The following is a 9,508-nucleotide window of genomic DNA, read 5'->3' on the forward strand; positions in this document are numbered from 1 at the left end:
GCCCCCGGGCCACCGACAAAACCGAGGAAAATGAACAAGGTGTCCGCCGACTGCTTTCTCAATGCTGGTGCCCATGTTGTTGCTCAGGTACCTAAATTCTTCTACCTTCTTTTTTTTTTTCATATTATTTGATGTGACCTATGTTCAAGCATAACATTGGAAGTCTTCTTGATCCAGGCCCGACTTTTGACAATGGAAGGTTTTCAGCACAAGCTTGCCGAAGGAAGGAAAAAATGGGGCTTGCCAAAAAAAAGAAAAATGGGTCGAGTACCAAAAGCTACAGGAGTATCTTCCTGCTTTAGAGGTTAAGTTAGTGGCCATAATAGAGTTAGAGGCGAAGATTGCTCAATCGGAGCAAGATAGAAAAGTCCATAGTTAGGAGGCAGCCAAGTTTCATGCTGAGCTTGCCGATCTGCAAAAGAAATGGGCTGATCACCAGGATCATTACGCTAGCGTCGTGCAGAGGAAGACTAGTCTGGCGGAGGGGGTCCAAGTCTTGGAGTGCGCATTTACATACTCTTATGAAGGAGAAGGCCTCTACAGAGGCAGCCTTGGCCTGTCTTCAAGTAAGATTTCAATTCAGCTGGCCCGAAATAAAGAATAGGTTGACGCTAACCAGCATCTTACTAATAATAACACCGGTCTTTGGAGTACAATCGAGCAGAACTGGTTGGAATTTTTCAAAACGGATACTCGCTTATAGAGGGAGAAAAATCTCTTCATATTGGAAAAGGCGCATGCCATGTATCGAGCTCGCGAGGATCGCTCGGGCAAGTTTGGACGGGATGGCCGGGAGATACCGATGCCCAACTCGCCACGACCGTCCCTTAACAAGAGGCTACGAAGGCTCTGCGTGTTTTGCCTCCGGTTGAGGACCCTGCCCATTCTTCTAATGGTGAGGGGTGGTCATCCGATGAGGAGGATGCGGGGAAACCCCGAAAGAGGCTGGAGAGCAACTCCCTAAGAATTCCCATCGACGACGTAGTGTTGCCGTGTCCGCGTGCTTCCATGTCAAGAGGGGTCCTTCCGCAGAAGAGTCTTTTCCCCTAGCTCCGAAAGCTCCCATTCCCTCCGTAGTTGATCGTCCAAGACCCCCGCCCCAACATACATTGCCATCCCTTGATCATTTTGTTAATCTGACTTTGGCATTTTGTCGTTTGCTCTCTATCCTTACGGATTTTGGCATTTAACTTTTGCTTACTCTCAATGTTCATTTGCCTTTAGGTTCATGTATCTAAAATTTCATTTGGTTACTTTTGCTCTTATATCATTATCTCATGAATATAGAGCCGCATTTGTTTTGATCAACAAGGTTTTGTAATGTTTTAACAACGTGATTACTCTTGTTTTGCTAGCCTTTTTTTTTTTTTATGGATCAGATGCACTCATTATCTGATCCTTTGAGGGGGAGCACTTAACTGTCAGGGTCCTTCCGCCTTCGGATCCGTTTTTCGTAACTATGCTCCATTTTTATTTCGAACGCATGTGTTTAGGGAACGCGGTCAATTTTTGTATTTCGAGATTGAGTTTTCGCGTGACCGCTTTCCCCAATCTGAGTATGTTACTTCCAGTGGAGTATTTTATGACCAGGATTTTTCTTTTGTATGATTCATAATAAAAGGATGGGGCCCCTTTGTTACCGATTTATGGGCGACTCGACCTCATCCTTCTTGGCATAAGGCTCGTGAATCTTTCAGGCTCTGAGGCCCGACGGCCGTGTCTTATGTTTGAGGCTGGAAATTTCGAGTCTGAAAGGACACGTTTGTACCAATAATTAAGAGTATCACAGAGTGTGTCAGAACCTTTTTTCATTCATGAAGACGGGGCGCTGGGCCCCTGTACATTTGTATTGTGAATAAAAAATAAGGAACGGCGACTTCGGCTGAGCCGTAGAGGATTTTGGTTCCTAACTCAAAGTCTCAGCTACTTCACATAAGTAGTACACTTTACAATTTTTCCCTCATTAAAAACCTCGTCGTAAAAACCCTCTCGGGAAGAAAAACTCGATCAAGGAAAAGAGTGCAACACGTATTTTCTTTCTGCTGCTTCTGGAACTGATTCTTTCTGGGGTTAGTTCCAGTTCCAATCTTAGTCATGCAGCTAACAAATGTTAGAGAAAATAAAATAAATTGGGCCGGTTGCTCCGACGTATGCCTCCTCAGGTGGTATGCTGACCACGAAATCGATCGACAACTCCGGCAAACTTTAAGTATGAATGATTGATCGAAGTTGAAAGGTTAGGTCATATTCACTTATTTCCATGGCCTATTTAGCCAATCGACTTGTAAGGTTCTCGCCTTGAAGTGTCGCCTGTAGTGAGTCAGTCGTGACCATCGTTATATGGTGGCACTAGGAATATGGGCGCAACTTTCGAGCAATCGTGATCAAGGCCAAAGCCAGCTTTTCTGAGTTTAGGTATCTGGATTCCACTCTTGTTAAGGTTTACTAGCGAAGTATACTGGCACCTGACCTATTGCCTCCTCTCGTACCAAGGCTATACTGACTAAGACCACCGAGACAGTCATGTATACGAGCAGGTATTCCCTTTTTCCCGATTTTGCCACTATGTGAGGTTGTGATAAGTCCCCTCTGAGGCTTGCTAAGCTTTTATGGCACTCTAGTGTCCACTTGACCCTGTGCTCATTTTTTTAACAAGTTTAAAGAACTCGTGGCATTGGTCAGAGGAACGAGACACAAACTATCCCAGGGCGGCAACTTTCCCCGTCAATCTTTGTACCATCTTCACGTTGTCCAGTCTCCCCGGCATTTCCAGAATAGCTTTAATTTTGTCTGGGTTCATCTCTATTCCCCGAACTGATACCAGAAAGCCCATGAACTTGCCTGATCTTACCCCAAAAGCGTACTTCTCCAGATTCAGCTCCATGCCATGCTGGCGGAGTACGTTGAGAGAAGACAGGTGCGTCCCCGCCTCCTGAGATATAACCAACATGTCATCTATGTATACCTCCATTGAGCTGCAAATCTACTTCTTGAATATTTTGTTCACCAACCTCTTATATGTTGCTGTCACGACCCAACCGGAGGGCCGCGATGGGCACCCGGTGCTAACCCACCCGGGCACCTCTTAACATACTTTCACATTTCATCTAGGTGAGCCACATAGCTAAATCATACTTTTCATTCATCAATTATACTAATCCCATTGGGCAACAATACATTTATATCATCATTAGCAACTATGCCCATATCAATATACATAAGTCACGAGGCTAACAAAATGATATCCCAAATATAGGCCGACAAGGTCAAACACATCTAACCATATACACATGTCTACGAGCCTCTAAGGAGAGTATGTCATATCATATAGGCGGGACAGGACCCCGCCGTGCCCATAAATATGTACACAAAAGAATCTATACCAAAGCTGTAGCTCCGAATGAAATGGAGCTCCGCTATGTAGTCCTTGAGAAATATAGCTATGGATCAAGCCTGTCTCCCTGGCCACCTGCGGGCATGACGCAGCGTCCACAAATAAAAGGACGCCAGCACGAAGAATGTACTGAGTATGTAAAGCATGATCAACATCAATATGAAAGCATAATAGACAACATATGAAATAGCATAGGATGGGAGATAATAGTATCATCGTCATAACACTTACTTGCTCTTCATAGGGACATTCCAATTCTATTGCGTATTCGTGTACATACATCCATATCCATATCCGTATTCATATCCATACTTGTTTACATAACCATTTTCGTGTTCGTAGTCACATTTCCATTCATACTCGTATTCATATACGTATTCATATTCATGGCATTTCTGTATTCATAGCATATTCGTATTCATATCATATACATAGCATTTACATAGCATACCCGACCATGAAGGTTCGGTCGTTTCACATACCTGGCCCTACCAAGGCTCAGGGTTATCCGTACCCAACTGCAAAGGGCGCGCGCGCATTATATATACATATTTACTATATTCTACCCGGCCATATAAGCTCGGGATTTCATAATAGCCATACATAGGCACATATACATATAAGCACATAAGCATCTCTAGCATCATTACCATCGTCGTTCATTACATCTATCCCTAGAGGATTACTCATCATATAAGGAGCTTAGTACAATCGTAACATATCAAGATTCATGAGCTTAGTAGCTTTTAAAGATAGAATCATTGGAGGATATCATAGGCTCATAGAAGAATAGATATGTGGCCAAAGAAACATGCCTTATGAAAGAAAGGGTTAGCCTTACATACCTTTCCGTTCAACTATTCTATCACTTGCACGTTCTCCTTCAATGCTCGCGTTTCTACCTTCATTAGAGCTATACTATCGTTAGGAAATCGATGACTTAGTATACATGACTAAAGCTAAAGAAAATTGGACAGCATCTCCTTTATTTATACGACTTTCTCCATATCATATATCAACTCCCAAACATCAACAATAACATTCACAACATCATAACAATAACCTTTATTCATCTGCATTATTCTTACTTCTCAATTCACTTCCAATCATCCATATTCATGGTCATAACACACGATTACATTCATTCATATACAACGTCTATCCCACATTCTCATTAACATTTATAACATGATTATAATCACAATACATCAAGAATCATGACTCAATCCAAACATTTACTCAAGAGTGACACTATTCCCACATTCATGACCCATTTCTATATCGTTTTGCAATCCAAGTGTTTCAACTTTCAAATACTTTAAACAACATGGAAAATATCATAAAACTTACCTAGATGGTGAATGAACCTTGGGTGCAAACACCTCACTTGGAGCAAAACCCTAGTTTCACCTTCACTTGGATTCTTGTCTTTGATGAACTTGAATGGGTTTTTATTCTGGATTCACTTGGTTTGATTGAAAGGAACACTAATTTCTCTTGAAATATTGGGAGAAATATGGAGAGATGTTCTAGAGAGAAGTGGAGTGAAAGGGAAATGAAATGAAATAAGACTTGATCCTTTATTAATACATAAAATCGTACCCGACTAAGCCATGTACCAACATACAACCAGATAATTTTATACTGACTCATATGTCCTACGTAGATTCTACGTAGAGGGGGTGACATTCTCAAGGATTATACGGCTGAACATAGAAGGTCCTATGATTTATACGACCGTATGTTTAGCCGTATAATGCCCATTCAGCTATCTTGAACTTATTCTCGCTTTACCTGCTGATCTCCAACTTTATAGAATCTTTCTCGATACTTGTTTATCACCCTATAACAATCTAAGGGACGTTATAACTTCTTCTCTAAAGCATCATTAAATTATCATTAACTTGTTACCTCTCAGTAAATCCTTTCCGACAAGCATATCATATGCCTTGGGCCTTCTCTTGGCAAACTTTCTCGTCTAATATCGAGTGTCTTTGAAATCTTACTTAGGTCAAAAGTCAGCCTTACTTATCAAATACCGTATACTCTACGTCGTTCGTTAGTCTATTCGCTGTGCATCAACGAAAATTTTTTCGAGGTGTAACAGTTGCCTCTGCATTTTTAAGACCAAAAGGCATAACATTATAATAAATGTTCCCGTGATTAGTCATTAATGAGGTTTTTCTTTTCAGTCTCTTGATGCAAGACGATTTGGTTTTATCTATAGCATCCGTTTGTAACCACGTTTCCAGCCGTCGCGATCGATTGCTGATCGACATATGGCAGCGGAAGGACCTCTTTAGGACACGCTCATCGAGGTCCCGTGCCTATGCACATCCTACACTTATTAAGTTTTTTAGGAACCATCACCACATTAGCCAAATGTACCGGTTACCACTTTCCGCATTAACCCCATGTTAAGTCAAGCTGTTACTTACTCTTGAAGAACTAGTCTCTATCAAGGTATATCTGTTTTACCTTTTAAGCTACTACAGAGAGGCATCTTGTGGTCGCAGCCTTCAACTTTGGCGACCAGCCATCCGAAGGAATCCGTGTTATGTTCAGTGTGGGACCACAGTTGTACCCAGAAAGTTGGCTCTTAAAGCATTTGAATGAGGCTTATGCTCTTAGAAAGTCTTGTTAATGTGTACATTCTTTTCGGGTTGATTTTTTTTTTTTTAATCCCCTTCCCCCACAGAGCTCCCTTCTTCGTCTCTTTGGTGACTCGAACTCGCAACCTCGCATTGGGTGCCGCGGGCGCTTACCACCGAGCAACCCCTCTTGTCTTCGGGATGATATTTTGAAAAAGTCCCGTATGCTCCACCTTAAAATGTGAATCCGCAAAATCCTTATCTTTTGGGACGATGATCCCTCTTGGGATGACCCACCCAGTCACGCCTCGCTCGCGCCTTCCCGTCCGCGATCATCCTTTTCCTTTCTCGCACCTACCATGCAAGTCTGGAGCCTGTAGTTGTTATTTATCGGGTTGACTTCTTTAGACCACTGCAACTCCGCCACAAGCCCATTTCCCCGGCGGCGCCCGATCCCCGATTTCCCCCTACCACCATTTGGCAGAAAATTAGACTTTCTAATGAAACGGACGGGAACCTGGTGCAGGGAATGTATCCACGGCCTCGTCATTATCACATTGTAGGTCATGTCACTTGATACAACATCGAATGTCGCGTTCTGCTCCAAGCCATTGGTATAGACTCACAGATCAATCTTCCCCCGGGTCAATTCACTGAACATGTTGAATCCTGCCAGTGCGTTAGTTATTGGGATGATCGAGCCAAATACCTTCATTTTTTTCAAGACCCGCATTTGAATAATGTTTGCCGAACTTCCTGGATCAATCAACAAATGCTTAATGAAAGAGTTTTCAATTTGAACATATATTACCAGGGGGTCATTGTGGGAATGACCAAGATTCGCGCAGTCTTCTTTGGAAAAGAAGATTTCCATGCCTTCTGTGGGCCCCTGGGTGCGGCTTGTAGTTGTAATGGAAATTTTGGATTTCCTCACCGACTTAATATGCAACCTTGTTTACTATCTCCACCCTCTCCGAGGTCATGTTAATAGTGCGTGTTGGCTGCAGCATCTTTACATGTTTTTGTCCGGGGTTTCGGGCTTATATTGAGTTTTGCCCGATCACTGATGCATTCCCTCAGGTGCCCCACTTGCAGTAGTTGGGCCACATCGGTCCTCGAGTTCGCACAATCCTCCATGGTATGCCCGTGCGTGCTATGGAAATGCACCACAAGCCTGTACTCCTCTTATCCGGGTTGGTTCGCATCTCTTGAGGGAACCTTACTTCCATCATAATTTTCATTACCGCTACCAACTCTACCACACTGATATTGAAATTGTAAGCCGAAAACCTTGGGGGACCTGTCAGGTCCCCCTTGATGCTGGCCTTTCGGAACTCTGCATGCCTTTAATGATAAGGTCTCGGCTGCTCCTGTCATGACTTCCAATCACGCCCATATTAAGGGGTTTCCGAGCTTCATATGTCTCAAAGCGTCCTCTATGGTTCACGGGGATTGCCCATGATCTTGGTTCTGACTCTTTTTCAAATTCGATAAATATTGGTTGATCGTATATTTCATTATAGTTCTATGATTCAGAGTATCCTTTCCTATTTGATCCCTTTGAAATCCATATTCGAACCTCTATCGGTGACGCCGTCCTCAGGTCGTCCTCAATGAGCATCTTAGCGGTGTATCTAAGATTTATCTTATCTAACATTTTGGCCAGAAATTCTCCAAGCTTTCCTTTCACTTTCTTGATGCATTCGAACTGCCTGGGTTCAAAACATTTGTGAAGGCGGTCTTGGCCCAATCCTCTGGGATAGCAGGTAATAACATTCTTTCCCGCTGGAATCTATCCACAAATCCTCTCAGTAGTTTTCCTTCCCGCTTTTTATGGAGAATATTTTTTCCCCATTTAACCCACGGGCTCCCCGTGGGGCTTTGACAAAGCTTTCCAAAGTAGAAAATTAGTCTAAATTTTTTGTAAATAGTATACAAAAGCCCCCTTTTTGCGTACGTAATTTCTTCCCAAATGGGTTCGATCTCATCGCAAATCTTCGGTGTTTCAAAGATTGCAAAAGCTCCCCGGGTCGTTGGTCCCTCGTATTTATGTTGGGTTTTTTAATCTTCTCGGTTGGGGGGGGAAATTCACCCGTCCCCTTTCCCCGGGGGGCTTGAATTTGGTTCACCCACTCGTGATTTCTCTCTCGATTCGGGGGCCTTTTTGTCGAATGCGTACGGTAATTCCTTGCATCAGGGACCCTTCCCCTTCGGCAAGGGACTTTCCCACCTGGTTCAAAGTAGCCCCGGGGCGTGGAATGTTGCGATATTGCCCGACTTTTTCCCTAGCATCCCCGCCGCCTTAAGGGACTATCATATCACCCCCGGTCTTCCTTTGGATATTTTTTAACCAGGGGGACTATTTTTCTTTTTGGGGGTTGCCCCGCGACATCCGTTCCCCCTTTTTGCTCGGGCTCCCCCACCGCTCCGGTTGCCCTGGGCCTTATTTTTGTATTTCTGCTTCCGCATGAGGTGACACCGAAAAAAAATTTCCCGGGCTTTTTACCCGGGTTTATGGGTGTTTGAAAGTTTGGTCCCGGGCCGTGAGTTACCTTGACGTTTTCCTCGGTCCCGCTAAGCTTTGTTAAAAGAGGTTGCTTGAAGGGGGACAACCCAAAATGTCTATCCCCGGGCCTAAACCTTTTTTAGGAAAAAATGGATGTACCGGACTCGAAAAGTTTTTTTTTGTGGTTAAAAACAAGGGTTTATTTTGATTAAAACTCCTCTAAAAAAAATGTTTAGAATAAATAAACTATATTAAGATGGTGAAAATGATTAATTCACAGATCTCTTTATACCACCAATGGTGTTTTTCACTAGACTTATTAAAGATATTTAGGGTTCAAAAAGTGAGATAGAATGTACCCTCTTCCTTTCTCCCTAAGCTACTCCTTTAAAAATATGAATTTTCCATACCGCGGGGGCAAGGGGATATTTTTTATTCATTTGCCTTCCCTTTAAAAGAAAAGTGTTGGGGGAAAAGGGCGGTTGTCAATCGTATTGAGAAAAAAGGGGAAAAAAAATTAAATGGATGGTGCTCTAAATGGGCTTTATTTTTGGGCCACCTAATTTTAGGAAATTAGGAAAACCAATTTGAAAAGGATTCATTCAAAAGTTAAATTTTTAAAAAAAATCAATCAACCAAAATTCGGGGGGGTTGTGATCTCCGGGGGAAAGGGGTTAAATTTTGGGATTAAGGATCAGTAAAATATGGGTTATTTTAATTAATAGTATCCTTTTTAGATTTAAATTGTTTGTGATAAAAACTGCTTTTGTTTATATTTCCCCAAAACAAAAATTTCATTTAAAAAAACTCACTTTTTGAAATGAAAATGGTAGAGTTTTAAAAATTTTACGTTTGGGTTTTAAAAAGAAAATAGGTTAAAAATCGAAAGGGGTTAAAATAAGTAGAATACTACGAAACCCTCCCATTTTAGAAAAAAATTTTTAGTTTTTTAAATTTTATAAAAAAAAACATTTTTTGGCATACTATTTTATCATATTTTAACCATATTTTATATTT

This window comes from Lycium ferocissimum, chromosome 8 (assembly GCF_029784015.1).
Source record: "Lycium ferocissimum isolate CSIRO_LF1 chromosome 8, AGI_CSIRO_Lferr_CH_V1, whole genome shotgun sequence".
NCBI lineage: Eukaryota > Viridiplantae > Streptophyta > Magnoliopsida > Solanales > Solanaceae > Lycium > Lycium ferocissimum.